General features: G+C 38.5%; 1 pseudogene; it reads left to right on the top strand.

The window, feature by feature from the left end:
- The first annotated feature begins 10,902 nt into the window (after positions 1-10,902).
- LOC144322975 (olfactory receptor 6C6-like) lies at positions 10,903-15,938 on the top strand (annotated as a pseudogene).
- The last annotated feature ends 1,518 nt before the right edge of the window (positions 15,939-17,456 follow it).

The raw sequence follows: 17,456 nt of genomic DNA on the forward strand, positions 1-17,456 counted from the left end.
ATATTGCCATTTATTTTATTGGACAATGTATTAATTTTCTGTGGATACTGTAACAAATTATAACAAAATAAATCGCTGAAACCAATGAAAACTAAATCTCTCACAATTTTGGAATCCTAAAATCTGAAATCAGTTTCACTGGGCCAAAATCAAAGTGTTGGCAGAGCTAGGCCTCCTCCAGAGGCACTAGGGGAGGCTCCATTCCTTACCTCGACCTACTTCTGGAGGCTGCTGGTTTTCTTTGATTTGTGGTCTCATTACCCAATCTCTGCCTCTCTGTTTACATTGACTTCTCTTCTGTCTGTGTGAAATATCTCTCTACCTCTCTTTTAATAAGGAATCTTGTAGTTATATTTAAATGCTACATGGATAATCTAAAATAATCTCTTCATTTTAAGATCTTTAACTTTTTTGACTTAAAGATTTTATTTATTTATTAATGAGAGACAGAGAGACAGAGAGAGAGAGAGAGGCAGAGACACAGGCAGAGAGAGAAGCAAGCTTCATGCAGGGAGCCCTATGTGAGACTCTATCCCAGAACCCTGGGATTATGCCCTGAGCCAAAGGCAGACGCTCAACCACTGAGCCACCTAGGCATCCAAAATCTTTTACTTAATCGTATCCAACAGACTTGTTTTTGGAAATTGGGTAACATTTGCAGGTACCAGGGAAGATCTCATTATTTTAGAGGACATCTATCGGTCTACCACTTTCAGCTACGTTATCATCACTATCTCCTTACCAGCAGATTTATTACTATCATTATTCTAGTTATTTGTCTTTATGGGTATACACGATGGAGTTAATTAATTTGGTGGCTAAGATCATGGACAGATGTAAAGTTTAAAGTTCTTATGATCATTTTTTTCAGAAGTCAGTTGTTTAAAAATAATATATCCTGATTCATAGCATCAAATTTATTTTATGTGATACATCAATTTTGTTTCTTTACTTTTATATTCTATGTTGGGATAGTTATATTGACAAATTATACTATGTATTGACTACCACTAAATGTGTCACAGTACAAATATCATCTCATCAAAGCTAAAATAACCCCATAATAGAAAAATTCTCTTGTCTACTTTTAGCCAAGTAGGAAAAAGTGCTGGAATGATCAATTAACTTGACTATTACAGTATAGCTAAGTGGTTTGGAATTGGGATTGAAAATGAAGATTTTCAGAGAATCTATTCATGGCAGTCATATTGTTTCATATTCTCTTGTAAACTAAAAGCAAAATGAATTATTGGGACTTCATCAAAATAAGAAGCTTCTGCACAGCAAAAGAAACAGTCAACAAAACTAAAAGACAACCTACAGAATGGAAGAAGATATTTGCAAATGACCTATCAGATAAAGGGCTAGTATCCAAGATCTGTAAAGAACTTATTCAACTCAACAGCAATGAAACAAACCATACAATCGTGAAATGGGCAAAAGACATGAAGAGAAATCTCACAGAGGAAGACATAGACATGGCCAACACGCACATGAGAAAATGCTCCATATCATCTGCCATCAGTGAAATACAAATCAAAACCACAATGAGATCCCACCTCACACCAGTGAGAATGGGGAAAAATAACAAGACAGGAAGCCACAAATGTTGGAGAGGATGCGGAGAAAGGGGAACCTTCTTGCACTGTTGGTGAGATTGTGAACTGGTGCAGCCGCTCTGGAAAACTGTGTGGAGGTTCCTCAAAGAGTTAAAAATAGATCTGCCCTAGGACCCAGCAATTGCATTGCTGGGGATTCACCCCAAAGTTACAGGTGCAATGAAACGCCGGGACACCTGCACCCCGATGTTTATAGCAGCAATGTGCACAAGAGCCAAACTGTGGAAGGAGCCTCGGTGTCCATCGAAAGATGAATGCATAAAGAAAATGTGGTTTATGTATACAATGGAATATTACTCAGCCATTAGAAACAACAAATACCCACCATTTGCTTCAACGTGGATAGAACTGGAGGTTTTTATGCTGAGTGAAATAAGTCAATCAGAGGAGGACAAACATTATATGGTCTCATTCATTTGAGGAATATAAAACATAGTGAAAGGGAATAAAGGGGAAAGGAGAAAAAATAAGTGGGAGATTTCAGAAAGGGAGACAGAACATGAAAGACTCCTAACTCTGGGAAAAGAACTAGGGGTGGTGGAAGCAGAGGTGGGCGGGGGGTGGAGGTGACGGGGTGGCAGGCACTGAGGTGGGCACTTGACAGGATGAGCACTGGGTGTTATTCTGTATGTTGGCAAATTGAACACCAATAAGAAATAAATTTATTTAAAAAAAAAGAGATGACAAATACCCACTGTTTGCTTCGATGTGGATGGAACTGGATGGAGGGTATTATGCTGAGTGAAGTAAGTCAGTTAGAGAAAGACAAACATTATATGGTCTCATTAATTTAGGGAATATAAAAAATAGTGAAAGGGAATAAAGGGGAAAGGAGAACAAAGGGTGGGGGAATATCAGAAAGGGAGACAGAACATGAAAGACTCCTAACTCTGGGAAAAGAACTAGGGGTGGTGGAAGCGGAGGTGGGCGGGGGGTGGGGGTGACGGGGTGGCAGGCACTGAGGTGGGCACTTGACAGGATGAACACTGGGTGTTATTCTGTATGTTGGCAAATTGAACACCAATAAGAAATAAATTTATTTTTTAAAAAAAGAAATGACAAATACCCACTGTTTGCTTCGATGTGGATGGAACTGGAGGGAGGGTATTATGCTGAGTGAAGTAAGTCAGTCAGAGAAGGACAAACATTATACGGTCTCATTAATTTAGGGAATATAAAAAATAGTGAAAGGGAATAAAGGGGAAAGGAGAACAATGAATGAGTGGGGAAATATCAGAAAGGGAGACCGAACATGAGAGACTCCTAACTCTGGGAAATGAACAAGGGGTGATGGAAGGGGAGGTGGGTGGGGGGAGGGGGTGACTGGGTGATGGGCACTAAGGGGGGCACTTGGCGGGATGATCACTGGCTGTTATGCTATATGTTGGCAAATCAAACTCCAATAAAAAAGAAAACTAAGAAAACTAACAGCTATTTGTGGCATTTATTTATTACAGTTTCACAAATTCTAAATAGATTATGTGAAATTTGACAACTGTATCACTATGAGAAAAGTCAGTAAGTTGTCACAAGATTAGAGGGAATTTCTTTCTAAGTGTATCTGTAGCTCATGAATTAGAGAAAAAGAAGATAAAACCAAAACCAAAACAAAACCAAACCAAAACAAAACAAAAACCACACCAAACCAAATCAGTATGTTAAGGACATAGTTTATTACTTTTTTTTTTTAATTTATGATAGGCACACAGTGAGAGAGAGAGAGGCAGAGATAGAGGCAGAGGGAGAAGCAGGCTCCATGCACCGGGAGCCTGACGTGGGATTCGATCCCGGGTCTCCAGGATCGCGCCCTGGGCCAAAGGCAGGCGCTAAACCTCTGCGCCACCCAGGGATCCCCAGTTTATTACTTTTTAATAAAAGAAATCAATATTGGAGTTTATCTGCAAAATTTGAAAACTTACATCAAAATATATTGTATTCAAAATTATTAAAGAATGGTTATTTAAAGCCTGATACCTGATACACTGATCAATGTCGAAAAAAGAGGAATATATTGACTTTAAATATGAATATGTTCCAGTCAAGTATGTTATTTACTTGGAGTTTACAACCTTGTCATAAAAATGACATGTCATTTTCAATGTCATGAAAATGAGTGGATCCTTGAGGGAACTTTAAGAAGATGGTGAAATAGGAAGCACCCAGAATCTTGCTCCCTACCTGGGCATCGTTTGCATTGGGAGAATCTGTCTGATGGAATCAGTTTAGAACTTTAGAGTCTAATGAAGGCATGTAACTCACAGAGAAAGGCTGAGATGATAAATTACTGTTGATTTTGGTGATTTTAGATCTTAGCACAGTAGCAGTCCCCCATCCCTTGACCCCCAATTGAGGAACTAAATATTTAATTTTAAATTTAATATTTATGACTTTAAATTTATTTTATTTTATTTTTAATTTTTATTTATTTATGATAGTCACAGAGAAAGAGAGAAAGAGGCAGAGACACAGGCAGAGGGAGAAGCAGGCTCCACACCGGGAGCCCGATGTGGGATTCGATCCCGAGTCTCCAGGATCACACCCCAGGCCAAAGGCAGGCGTCAAACCACTGGGCCACCCAGGGATCCCCTATCACTTTAAATTTAAATGCATGTATCCACATGTGGCTAATGGCTGTCATATCGGACAGTACACATCTAAATAATCTAAATAGTAATCTAGTAAAAAAAAAAGTAGGTCACATCTAAATATATTTGCTAGATTATTGAGATAGACTTTAACTACAAAAAAGATGACCTTGGAGAGGACGGGCAAGATGGCGGAAGAGTAGGGTCTCCAAATCACCTGTCCCCACCAAATTACCTAGATAATCTTCAAATCATCCTGAAAATCTTCGAATTCGGCCTGAGATGTAAAGAGAGAACAGCTGGAACGCTACAGTGAGAAGAGTTCGCACTTCTATCAAGGTAGGAAGACGGGGAAAAAAGAAGTAAAGAAACAGAAGTCATCCAAGGGGGAGGGGCCCCGCGAGGAGCAGGGCTAAGGCTGGGACGAGTGTCCCCAGGACAGGAGAGCCCCGTTCCTGAGAAGCAGGAGCTTCACCAATCTTCCCGGGTGGAAAGGGGCTCGCAGGGAGTTAGAGCAGGACCCCAGGAGGGCGAGGATGCCCTCAGGCTCCCTGGGACAGTAACAGAGCAACTGCGCCCCAGAGAGAGCACCCGAGCTCCCTAAAGGGCTGCAGCGAGTGCACGGCTGGACCCGGGAGCAGCTCGGAGGGGCTCGGGCAGAGGAAGAGGCTCCGTGCAGAGGGGGCTGCACAGCCCCGGGAGCAGCTCGGAGGGGCTCAGGCGGATGCTCCGAGGAGAGGCGGCTGCGCCACCGGGATTGCGAATCCAACAGCGCAGGCCCGGGAGCACTGGGCACAGGGACAGCCCAGGATCCGGCCTACCCCCAGGACAGGCAGAGGCCGGGAGGGCCCAGGACAGCAAGGAGGCTCCTGCCCCGAGCTGAGCAGATCTGTGGCCCCGCCCCAGGAACATCCAGACCCCTGCAGACAGAGAGCTCCATAGTTACTGTGGGAGCTGAATCCAGGGCTCCAGAGCTGGCCGGCACCACTGTGGTTGTTCCTCCTGGGGCCTCACGGGGAAAACAACCCCACTGAGCCCTGCACCAGGCAGGGGGATGAACAGCTCCCCCAAGTGCTAACACCTGAAAATCAGCAAACAGGCCCCTCCCCCAGAAGACCAACTAGATGGACAGGTTCCAGGGGAAGTCAAGGGACTTAAAGTATACAGAATCAGAAGATACTCCCCCGTGTTTTTTGTTCTTTTTTTTCCTTTTTGCTTTTTGATTTGTTTGCTTCCCCCACCCCCTTTTTTTCCCTTACTTTCTTTTTCTTTCTCTTTTTCTTCTCTTTTTTCTTTTTTCTTCCTTTTTTTTCTTTTTCTCTTTTCTTTCCTTCTTTCTCTCCTCTCTTTTTCTCCTTTTCCCAGTACAACTTGTTTTTGGCCACTCTGCACTGAGAAAAATGACTAGAAGGAAAACCTCACCTCAAAAGAAAGAATCAGAAACAGTCCTCTCTCACACAGAGATACAAAATTTGGATTACAATTCAATGTCAGAAAGCCAATTCAGAAGCAATAGTATAAAGCTACTGGTGGCTCTAGAAAAAAGCATAAAGGACTCAAGAGACTTCATTACTGCAGAATATAGATCTAATCAGGCAGAAATTAAAAATCAATTGAATGAGATGCAATCCAAACTAGAAGTCCTAATGACGAGGGTTAACGAGGTGGAAGAACGGTAAGTGACATAGACAAGTTGATGGCAAAGAGAGAAACTGAGAAAAAAAGAGACAAACAATTAAAAGACCATTATGATAGATTAAGGGAAATAAACGACAGCCTGAGGAAGAAAAATCTACGTTTAATTGGGATTTCTGAGGGCACCAAAAGGGACAGAGGGCCAAAATATGCATTTGAACAAATCATAGCTGAAAACCTTCCTAATCTGGGAAGGGAAACAGGCATTCAGATTCATGAAATAGAGAGATCCCCCTAATATCAATAAAAACCGTTCAACAACTCGACATTTAATAGGCAAGCTTGCAAATTCCAAAGATAAAGAGAAGATCCTTAAAGCAGCAAGAGACAAGAAATCCCTGACTTTTATGGGGAGGAGTATTAGGGTAACAGCAGACCTCTCCACAGAAACCTGGCAGGCCAGAAAGGGCTGGCAGGATATATTCAGGGTCCTAAATGAGAAGAACATGCAACCAAGAATACTTTATGCAGCAAGGCTCTCATTAACAATGGAAGGAGAGATAAAGAGCTTCCAAGACAGGCAGGAACTGAAAGAATATGTGACCTCCAAACGAGCTTTGCAAGAAATTTTAACAGGGACTCTTAAAATTCTCCTTTAAGAAGAAGTTCAGTGGAACAATCCACAAAAACAAGGACTGAATAGATATCATGATGCCACTAAACTCATACCTTTCAATAGTAACTCTGAACGTGAATGGGCTTAATGACCCCATCAAAAGGCGCAGGGTTTCAGACTGGATAAAAAAACAGGGCCCATCTATTTGCTGCCTAGAAGAGACTCATTTTAGACAGAAGGACACGTACAGCCTGAAAATAAAAGGTTGGAGAACCATTTACCATTCAAATGGTCGTCAAAAGAAAGCAGGGGTAGCCATCCTTATATCAGATAAACTAAAATTTACCCCGAAGACTGTAGTGAGAGATGAAGAGGGACAGTATATCATAATTTAAAGATCTATCGGGATCCTTGGGTGGCACAGCAGTTTGGCACGGGCCTTTGGCCCAGGGCGCGATCCTGGAGACCCGGGATCGAATCCCACGTCGGGCTCCCGGTGCATGGAGCCTGCTTCTCCCTCTGCCTATGTCTCTGCCTCTCTCTCTCTCTCTGTGACTATCATAAATAAATAAAAATTTTAAAAAAATTTAAAAAAAGATCTATCCAACAAAAGGACTTAACAATATATATGCCCCGAATGTGGGAGCTGACAAATATATCAATCAATTAATAACCATAGTGAAGAAATACTTAGATAATAATACACTTATATTTGGTGACTTCAATCTAGCTCTTTCTATACTCGATAGCTCTTCTTAACACAGCATCTCCAAAGAAACAAGAGATTTAAATGATACACTGGACCAGATGGATTTCACAGATATCTACAGAACTTTACAAACAAACTCAACTGAATACACATTCTTCTCAAGTGCACATGGAACTTTCTCCAGAATAGACCACATACTGGGTCACAAATTGGGTCTGAACCGATACCAAAAGATTGGGATCGTCCCCTGCATATTCTCAGAACATAATGCCTTGAAATTAGAACTAAATCACAACAAGAAGTTTGGAAGGACCTCAAACACGTGGAGGTTAAGGACCATCCTGCTAAAAGATAAAAGGGTCAACCAGGAAATTAAGGAAGAATTAAAAAATTCATGGAAATGAATGGGAATGAAGATACAACCGTTCAAAATCTTTGGGATGCAGCAAAAGCAGTCCTGAGGGGGAAATACATCGCAATACAAGCATCCATTCAAAAACTGGAAAGAACTCAAATACAAAAGTTAACCTTACACATAAAGGAGCTAGAGAAAAAACAGCAGATGGACCCTACGCCCAGTAGAAGAAGAGAGTTAATTAAAATTCGAGCAAAACTCAACGAAATCGAGACCAGAAGAACTGTGGAACAGATCAACAGAGCCAGGATATGGTTCTTTGAAATAATTAATAAGATACATAAACCATTAGCCAACCTTATTAAAAAGAAGAGAGAGGAGACTCAAATTAATAAAATCATGAATGAGAAAGGAGAGATCAGTACCAACACCAAGGAAATACAAACGATTTTAAAAACATATTATGAACAGCTATATGCCAATAAATTAGGCAATCTAGAAGAAATGGACGCATTCCTGGAGAGCCACAATGTACCAAAACTGGAACAGGAAGAAATAGAAAACCTGAACAGGCAAATAACCAAGGAGGAAATTGAAGCAGTCATCAACAACCTCCCAAGACACAAAAGCCAAGGGCCAGATGGCTTCTCAGAGGAATTCTATGAAACGTTTAAAGAAGAAACAATACCTATTCTACTAAAGCTGTTTGGAAAGATAGAAAGAGATGGAGTACTTCCAAATTCGTTCTATGAGGGCTGCATCACCTTAATTCCAAAACCATACAGAGACCCCACCATAAAGGAGAATTACAGACCAATATCCCTGATGAACAGGGATGCAAAAATTCTCAACAAGATACTAGCCAATAGGATCCAACAGTACATTAAGAAAATTATTCACCATGACCAAGAAGGATATCCCTAGGACACAAGGCTGTTTCAACACTCATAAAATAATTAATGTGATTCATCATATCAGCAAGAGAAAAACCAAGAACCATATGATCCTCTCATTAGATGCAGAGAAAGCATTTGACAAAATACAGCATACATTCCTGATCCAAACTCTTCAGAGTGTAGGGATAGAGGGAACTTTCCTCAACATCTCAAAAGCCATCTACAAAAAGCCCACAGCAAACATAATTCTCAATGGGGAGGCACTGGGAGCCTTTCACCTAAGATCAGGAACAAGACAGGGATGTCCACTCTCACCACTGCTATTCAACATAGTATTGGAAGTCCTAGCTTCAGCAATCAGAAAACAAAAAGACAATAAAGGTATTCAAATTGGCAAAGAAGTCAAACTCTCCCTCTTCGCCAATGACATGATACTCTACATAGAAAACCTAAAAGCCTCCACCCCAAGAAAACTAGAACTCATACAGCAATTTGGTAGCATGGCAGGATACAAAATCAATGCCCAGAAATCAATGGCATTTCTATACACTAACAATGAGATTGAAGAAAGAGAAATTAAGGAGTCAATCCCATTTACAATTGCACCCAAAAGCATAAGATACCTAGGAATAAACCTCACCAAAGAGGTGAAGGATCTATACCCTAAAAACTATAGAACAATTTTGAAAGAAATTGAGGAAGACACAAAGAGATGGAAAAATATTCCATGCTCCTGGATTGGCAGAATTAATATTGTGAAAATGTAAATGTTACCCAGTGCAATTTACACGTTTAATGCAATACCTGATAAAATATCATGGACTTTCTTCAGAGAGTTAGAACAAATTATTTTAAGATTTGTGTGGAATCAGAAAAGACCCCGAATAGCCAGGGGAATTTAAAAAAAGAAAACCATATCTGGGGGCATCACAATGCCAGATTTCAGGTTGTACTACAAAGCTGTGGTCATCAAGACAGTGTGGTACTGGCACAAAGACAGACACATAGATCAATGGAACAGAATAGAGAATCCAGGAGTGGACCCTGAACTTTATGGTCAACTAATATTCGATAGAGGAGGAAAGACTGTCCACTGGAAGAAAGACAGTCTCTTCAATAAATGGTGCTGGGAAAATTGGACATCCACATGCAGAAGAATGAAACTAGACCACTCTCTTTCACCATACACAACGATAAACTCAAAATGGATGAAAGATCTAAATGTGAGACAAGATTCCATCAAAATCCTAGAGAACACAGGCAACACCCTTTTTGAACTCGGCCACAGTAACATCTTGCAAGATACATCCACAAAGGCAAAAGAAACAAAAGCAAAAATGAACTATTGGGAGTTCATCAAGATAAGAAGCTTTTGCACAGCAAAGGATACAGTCAACAAAACTAAAAGACAACCTACAGAATGGGAGAAGATATTTGCAAATGACATATCAGATAAAGGGCTAGTTTCCAAGATCTATAAAGAGGTTATTAAACTCAACAGCAAAGAAACAAACAATCCAATCATGAAATGGGCAAAAGACATCAAGAGAAATCTCACAGTGGAAGACATAGACATGGCCAAGATGCACATGAGAAAATGCTCTGCATCACTTGCCATCAGGGAAATACAAATCAAAACCACAGTGACACACCACCTCACACCAATGAGAATGGGGAATATTAACAAGGCAGGAAACCACAAATGTTGGAGAGGATGCAGAGAAAAGGGAACCCTCTAACACTGTTGGTGGGAATGTGAACTGGTTCAGCCACTCTGGAAAACTGTGTGGAGATTCCTCAAAGAGTTAAAAATAGATCTGCCCTACGACCCAGCAATTTCACTGTTGGGGATTTCCCCCAATGATACAGATGCAATGAAACGCCAGGTCACCTGCTCCCCAATGTTTATAGCAGCAATGTCCACAATAACCAAACTGTGGAAGGAGCCTCAGTGTCCATCGAACGATGAATGGATAAAGACGATGTGGTTTATGTATACAATGGAATATTACTCAGCCATTAGAAACGACAAATACCCACCATTTGCTTCAACGTGGATCGAACGAAGGGTATCATGCTGAGTGAAGTATGTCAATCGGAGAAGGACAAACATTGTATGTTCTCATTCATTTGGGGAATAAATGTTAGTGAAAGGGAATATAAGGGAAGGGAGAAGAAATGTGTGGGAAATATCAGAAAGGGAGACAGAAGATAAAGACTCCTAACTCTGGGAAATGAACTAGAGGTGGTGGAAGGGGAGGAGGAAGGGGGGTGGGGGTGAATGGGTGATGGGCACTGAGAGGGGCACTTGATGGGATGGATGATCACAGGGTGGTATTCTGTATGTTGGTAAATTGAACACCAATAAAAAAAAACTTTAGTAAAAAAATGATCACCTTTTGTGGGTATATATTTTGATGAACTCTGGAAAATATATAGTCATGCAACCACCACTGCAATCAAGATATAAAACATATTCTTTGTAAAATGTTTTCTCATGACACTTTTATGGTCATTCACTTCTCACTATTAGCCTCTAAAATTTTGATCAGGTTTCTACCCTTATAGTTCAGTGTTTCTCTGAATTATAGAAATAGAATCATAGAGTATATAGATATTGCATTTGGCTTCTTTCACTTAGCATATTTCTAAGATTCAATCATTTTTAAAAATTGTTTTATTTATTCATGAGAGACACACACAGAGAGAGAGAGAGAGAGAGGCAGAGACACAGGCAGAGGGAGAAGCAGACCCAATGCAGGGTGCCCGATGTGGGACTCGATCCCAGGACTCCAGGATCATGCCCCGGACCGAAGGCAGGGACTAAATTGCTGAGCCACCCATGGATCCCCTCAATCATTTTTTTTTATATCTAATTCATTGCAGTATATACATATGTCTTAATTTGTTAAACTACTTACAAGATGTTGGATATTGGGTCATTTCTAGTTTTGGGTATTAACATAAAATGCATTTTACAGGTAAAATCAGTTTACTTGAAGGATCAAAATAATTTCATCAGACATACATCTGAAGCCTCAACTTATTAATCTGATAAAATATTATGCTTGTTACTTGTAAATATAACTCACTATCAGTTGTCAGAGTGTAAGATGGTTTACATTAATGTCTGAAATTGCTTCTTTGCTAATTGGAAGCAAGGTAGTGTCTTGGGCTTGTATAAACCAGTTTGGGATTTTTCAGTGTTGCCCCAGGACAGTGAACTGATGATGATCCTGTTAAATAGTTCATCAGTTATTCTAAGTCACTTATGATACTCCTCTGGGATACTTTTACTTCAGCTTTTATTTAAAGTGGATTACAGTGGTGTCTTTTATTGCCAGTCATTAGTACTTTTGGACCTTTGATCCCCAAAGATTAGGTTTTCTTTTCCTTAGTTTTATTTCAGTAGAACCTCTGGGACTGTAGTAAGTAGAAAGTGATAAAACTGCAGCATTTCATAAGTGTACAGGGACCAATATGGAATTTCTCTTGGAACAGCTGCTTATCTTTCATCAGATGATGCCCCAAGTCTTTTTCAGTTGCCGTATTTCATTTTATTTTAAAGTATAACTACTCATTTTGAGGTTTTGAATGGCAGCAATTATAACAACAAGCTTTCACAAAATGCAACTTATCTGGAGTAGAAGATGGATGTCCATTAAAATTATTAATACTTGCATTCTGAACTTCAAAGTGAGTATGAATCTGAGGGAATTTGGAAATTCTTTACAGAAGGACTGTATATACATGGTCCTTCCTACAAAAATCATTCATGGGAAGTATCCAGCTCAGAAAATAAAATATGATGATAAAAGACTAAAATCATAATTAATTATGTCAACACACATCTCTGCCATGCACACTTAAGGGAACACTAGATACAATAGGTTCAAGGAGGTAAGGCAACTATAATTTTAACTTGATTTCAAAATCAGAAGTTATATCAAAGGCACAAGTCCAATTCAGGGAGTTGAATTTGAGTTCTCAATTTTTAAGGTCTATAAATGTTTTTAATGGTACAGTCATTTGTTGGCTGTGTATTAACAGATATTGTAATCTGTTTTATTCATATACAGTTGCATCTAAATTTCATTTTTCTCTGATTCTCTGTATGAATTAAGTATTGCCCTTTGTTAAGTGATATGGAAAAAATGCTGAGCAACTGTTCTCTCAAATGGAATAACATAGTTCTAGAACAGTCTGATAGATCCACGCAGTAACCAAAATTGTATGAGTAACTCCTAAAGCATATGTTTTCAAGTCAGAAATAGAGCAAAGTTGGGAGTTTTAAGAAGAACATAAATATACATTTTTATAAAAAAAAAGTTTGTGACCACTCAGCTGAAGACTGCGTCTTCAATTGCCATTAATACAATTTAAGCTATTCCCTAAAATCTGTTTCAGAAAACAACAGTAAGCATGGAGCATCTTAGTTTTGTTCTTCTCCCAACAAAAAAAATAAGAAACAGATAGCAATATTAATAAGACAAAAGCAAAAGAATAAAAATAACAGAGTGCTTTAATAATTTATTTCCTTTAAAAGTTTGCAGGTAATGAATATAATGAAATAGACTAGAATGTTTCACATAAAATGGAACACTATAACATGGAAATAAATAGAATTTTTACACTTAGAAAGGACAGACAGTAATATAATGTTTGGGAGGAAACTTTTTACTCTACTATTCAGATTCTTTTTGCTGGTTTAAGAATTAAATTGACATGAGACATTAACAGGAAAATATCAATAGCATATATATGGGAAGGGAGTTTTGTAAGATTATGAGAATTATGGGCGGTCAGGCATTTGAGGCTATCATTTTGAGCTACAAAGGATGTAGGGGTCTGGGACTTCAAAGACAAGGAAGAGATTTCAAAGGAAAATAAAAAAGTGTAAGTGTTTGGGAAACAAATTTTTGCTGGGCCACACAGAAAGAATGAACATAAAGAAGAATTTTAAGAACCAGACTTTGCTACGGTCCTCCCTCTAGACCACATTTTAGATCTTGCCAATTCATATTAGCATACAAACAACCATAATTATTTGTGGTAATATCTCCCTTTTTGAAGCAAATCTTTTATCTAAATTCTTGTAGACATTTGAGGAGGTAAAAAGGAAAACATTCTGAGACCTCCATTTCTTAAAAATAATCAGCTTAAATTAATCGTCATGTCAAAGAGACACATTTTGGGGTAGCAGATTTTACTTTCCTACAATAATTTCTGAAGTAATCAATAGTTTTACAAAAATATTGGGGAATATTAAAAAGCAGTGACCCAAATTATGTAGATACATTAGGAATACACCTCAAAAAGGTTAATTGAAAAAATACAGAATATTTTTATTAAACTATGTTGTTTGTTTTTGTCATGTTTTCCTTTGTTGTACTTATTATATTTCCTAAAAGAAAACCAACCATTTGAATGCCATAGCATAGCCAGTCAAGAAAGTTGATAATAATTGTGTATTCTTAGTACAGAAAAAGATTCACTTTATCTAATTAATGGAAGTCAATCCTGCTTAGTCATTGACTATCATAGGAATTATATATAACTGTAAATCCTGGTTTTGAAAATCACTCGGATACAATTTCTAAAACACAGAACAACTTTGTGTCTTTTGCTCAGGTGGAATAAAAATGATGGGAAAATACACTAAAAATGATTCATATTCTTTTATTTAAATTATGCATGTAGAGTTGAGTTGACTCAGGAAGAATGAGTAAAAATGCATATTAGCCAAAGAAAATATTCAAGTTAAAGAGAAAAAATTGTGAGAAATATTACAATAAAGAGAACAAATGGATAGGAAAGAATTTAGAATTATCTTTAGCATGTAATTCTGTATCATTGTAAATTTCAAATGGAAAAATAATTTACAAATAGATAAATTAGAGAATATATGTCCTTTTCCACTTATATATAAATATTTAGGTTAATATATATATTTAGTTAAAATATGTAATTAGTATATATATTCATTTAGGATTTTTTTAGATTTTATTTTATTCATGAGAGACACACACACACACAGAGAGGAGGTGGGCAGAGACATAGGCAGAGGGAGAAGCAGGCTCCATGCAGGGAGCCCAATGTGGGACTCGATCCTGGGACCCCAGGATCACACTCTGGGCCGGAGGCGGCGCTAAACCTCTGAGGCACCCAGGCTGCACCTATTCATTTAGTGTATATGTATTTAGGTTAATTTCTATATATTCAATTTATATACATTTAGGCCTATTTATATATATTTAGGTTTTATATAGTTATATATATATGTTAATGTGTGTATATATAGGTTAATTTACATTACACAACAGTATATTATATTCATGTATGTGTTTGACTTTGTCCTCTTTTCTTATGTATATTTGATAAGGCTTATAAAAGAGAGATGAGAAACCATTCAACGGAAATAGAGTTTATTCTCATAAGACTGACGGATGACCCACAATTGCAAGTTGTGATTTTTGTGTTTTTATTTCTTAATTACACATTGAGCCTGATGGGGAACTTAACCATTATCCTACTCACTCTGCTGGATCCTCACCTCAAGATGCCAATGTATTTCTTTCTCTGTAATTTCTCATTTTTAGAAATCATATTCACAACGGTATGTATTCCCAGATACTTGAAAACCATAGTGACTAAAGAACAAAACGTTTCATATAATAACTGTGTGGCTCAATTATTTTTTATTCTTTTACTGGGAGTTGCAGAGTTTTACCTTCTGGCTGCTATGTCCTATGACCGCTATGTGGCCATCTGTAAACCCTTGCATTACCCAATCATTATGAACAGCAGAGTGTGCTATTGGCTTGTACTTTCTTCCTGGCTGACTGGATTCCTAATCATCTTTCCACCATTGCTCATGGGACTCAAGCTGGATTTCTGTGCTTCCAAAACGATTGATCACTTTATGTTTCCCCCATCCTGCAGATATCCTGCACAGACACACACACAATTTTATGTCCTAGAATTGATGTCTTTCATCTTCGCTGTGGTGACACTTGTGGTCACATTGGTGTTAGTGGATCTCTCCTACACTTGCATCATGAAGACCATTATGAAATTCCCTTCTGCACAGCAAAGGACCAAAGCTTTTTCCACCTGTACTTCCCATATGATTGTTGTCTCCATGACATATGGGAGCTACATCTTTATGTATATTAAGCCATCTGCCAAAGAAAGGGTGACTGTATCCAAAGATGTAGCTTTGCTGTATACCTCAATTGCCCCTTTACTAAATTCCTTCATTTATATCCTAAGGAACCAGCAGGTGAAAGAAATCTTTTGCTCCTAACTCTGGGAAACGAACTAGGGGTGGTGGAAGGGGAGGAGGGAGGGAGGTGGGGGTGAGTGGGTGTCGGGCACTGAGGGGGACACTTGACAGGATGAGCACTGGGTGTTATTCTGTATGTTAGTAAATTGAACACCAATAAAAATTATTTTATTAAAAAAAAGAAATCTTTTGGGATATGTTACAAAAAAGGTTGTGTTTTTCAAAAAAACAATTGTAATAATTGCTACAAATCACAACATTGCCATAAAAACAAAAAATCTTTCATTCATTTCGGTTTTTTTAAAGATTTTATTTATTTGAGATAGCAGGAACACCGTGGGGGCCAGAGGGAGAGGGAGAAGCAGGCTCCCTGCTGAGCAAGGAGTCCCATGCTGGGCTTGATCCCAGGACTCTGGGATCATGACCTGGGCCAAAGGCAGACAGTCAACGAACTGAGCCACCAGGTGCCCGTATTCATTTCTTCTGATCATGTTTTTCTTTTTTTTTTAAGATTTTATTTATTTATTCATAGAGACACAGCTAGAGAGAGAGGCAGAGACACAGGCAGAGGGAGAAGCAGGCTCCATGCAGGGAGCCCAATGTGGGACTCGATCCCGAGTCTCCAGGATCACGCCCCGGGCTGCAGGCGGCGCTAAACCGCTGCGCCACCGGGGCTGCCCTCATCATGTTTTTCTATTTCATTACTTATCTCATATAGGACATTCTCTTGAAGAATCCTGCAGCTCAGTCTCACCCTCACATTTTATTCTTCCTAATGAAAACACCCTGCTACAATAACTTACCCTCTCAAGTCAGTAATGCAAGCTTTAAATAGCATTTTTTAAATAATAAATTTATTTTTTATTGGTGTTCAATGTAAATAGCATTTTTATTGTATATTAGCTACTAGAAACCATGACTTTAAATAAAATATGCCTTTTTATAAGTATAATTTGATGTATGTAATTTGTTAATTGATTAAACATATATTGTTTATCTCTCTTATTTCAGATGTTGCAAGGTTCTCAATCCTTATGCTTGAGAAGATTGTCCCTAAGTAAGGAGACAAACACCTAACTCTAAGATTGATATATAGTGTATAATTAGTGTTGTCATAAAGGGATATTAAAATATGATAGGGCATACCGTATAGCTTCTAAGTAATTTTGGAGTTCTGGGAGGACTTTTAGAAGAAGGTAATAATTATATTGAGGCTAAAAATATATATAAGGAAAGAAGACTGAGTTATAAATGTATGCAAATAGCACAGAGGTGTTAGATAATGACATACATTTGGAGAATTCATATATCTAATGTTTTAAAAAGGGTTTTCGAGATATTCAGCCTCAATCCACTAAAGGTTTTCTTACAAATACAAAATGGACTGCACAGAATATATACAATTTTTGTGCCTCAGATTTTCCATATATAAAGTAGGAGAAAAATTCTTTTAAAGTTTTTATTTCATTTATTTTAGAGAAAGTGTATGGGAGGAAGGTAGGGGTGAGCAGGGGGAAAGGGAAGTGGACTCCTTACTGAGCCTGGAGCCCATGAGGGGCTTGATCTCAGGACACTGAGATCAGGATCTGAGCCAAAATCAAGAGTTGGATGCTTAACAGTTGAGCATCTGGGGACCCCTAAAGTAGGAGAAATTTAATCCACATCTCATAGTTCATTAAATATATGCTATTAAAACTGTTTAGCACTCAGTAAAAGCTATCACTTATTTTGAATGCTCAGAAATGTGGTTCAATTA

Source organism: Canis aureus, chromosome 11 (assembly GCF_053574225.1).
Source record: "Canis aureus isolate CA01 chromosome 11, VMU_Caureus_v.1.0, whole genome shotgun sequence".
Taxonomy (NCBI): Eukaryota; Metazoa; Chordata; class Mammalia; order Carnivora; family Canidae; genus Canis; species Canis aureus.